Genomic DNA, 1153 nt, shown 5'->3' with positions numbered 1-1153 from the left:
TTAACCCTTCTCTCGAATGTGGCATTTGTTAACTGGTTTACCTTCATAATCGGAAGCCGACAGTTTGCGCTTGCGAGATCCTGAACCATCATTGTGCATCGGTTTGTAACTCACCATATATGTTGTTGCTCCTAAAACTGCATAGTCTCTCAAGAGTTCTTGGTCTGCTATGGCTAGTTCTCCTGGTTGCAGATCTCTGGTGTTGTTTGGAAATATTGGGACTGGATTATAGAGCATGTTAATTTTATACTCACCAGCATCCGCTTTTTGGTTGTCGAATTCTTCCCATAAATTACCACAATAGGGAATTTCAATGTCTTCCTCCTCCTCGCTTGCTTCGCTTTCAGTATCTCGGTCTTCAGGGACTTGTTCATGTTCCACCTCTGCTTCTCTGTTTTCGATTTGTGCCTCATTGTCTTCATTGCCATTCTGGTTCTGGTTATTTGCAGCAACTTGGCGTTGAATCTCCTCTGCTTCATCATCATCTTTCTCTCGGATTTGGATGTTGTTTTGCCTCGCATTTGGATGAAAGCCTTCGTCATTATCATCATCTCAATCGGAGTGCTCATCGTCTCCGCTGTTTTGGACCAGACAGCTACCAGAGTCATGTTGTGATCATTCCGCAGACTTCACAAAAGCCGCGAAGCGTTTCGAAACGAAACCGGAGGAGAGTATTTTCACCCGGTGAAAATTGAAAGTTCCTTTGGAAGCGAAGTGGATATCTGATGTCCCAGTTGATGCGTACTCGAACATACTCAGCACGAGCCACCGCTTCAAGATGATAATTGATATCCATAAGCATGCCCAATGCTCTGCCAATGTGTGCCATCACCTCCTGATTCATGAATTGCCACGGGATTCTGCGGATTTGGATCCAAAACGGAATGAAATTCATGATTTCCATATCAAATAGTGGAGTCCATCTCTGCAGAACAAGCATTCTCTCCGCAAATGCCCAAGGCCCACAACGAAGCACATTCTCCATGGATTCTTCGGTGGGGAAGACAAATTGGAAACATCATCCGGCAACAATTCTCCCGTGAATTAAGCCTTCATTGCCCCATAGCCGTGGTAGATTTGCGATTATGGACCGCAAATTTTGTCTTCTTGGAACTGCCGGTCAATCCATGATGACAAACCGCAGGGTCTTCAT

At 44.9% G+C, this 1153-nt stretch overlaps 1 pseudogene; it reads right to left on the bottom strand.

The window, feature by feature from the left end:
- LOC112086235 lies at window positions 1–1153 on the bottom strand (annotated as a pseudogene).

The sequence above is a fragment of the Eutrema salsugineum genome, unplaced genomic scaffold, assembly GCF_000478725.1.
Source record: "Eutrema salsugineum unplaced genomic scaffold, Eutsalg1_0 scaffold_21, whole genome shotgun sequence".
In the NCBI taxonomy this organism is placed as follows: Eukaryota; Viridiplantae; Streptophyta; class Magnoliopsida; order Brassicales; family Brassicaceae; genus Eutrema; species Eutrema salsugineum.
This window is presented reverse-complemented; position numbering and strand designations above follow the sequence as displayed.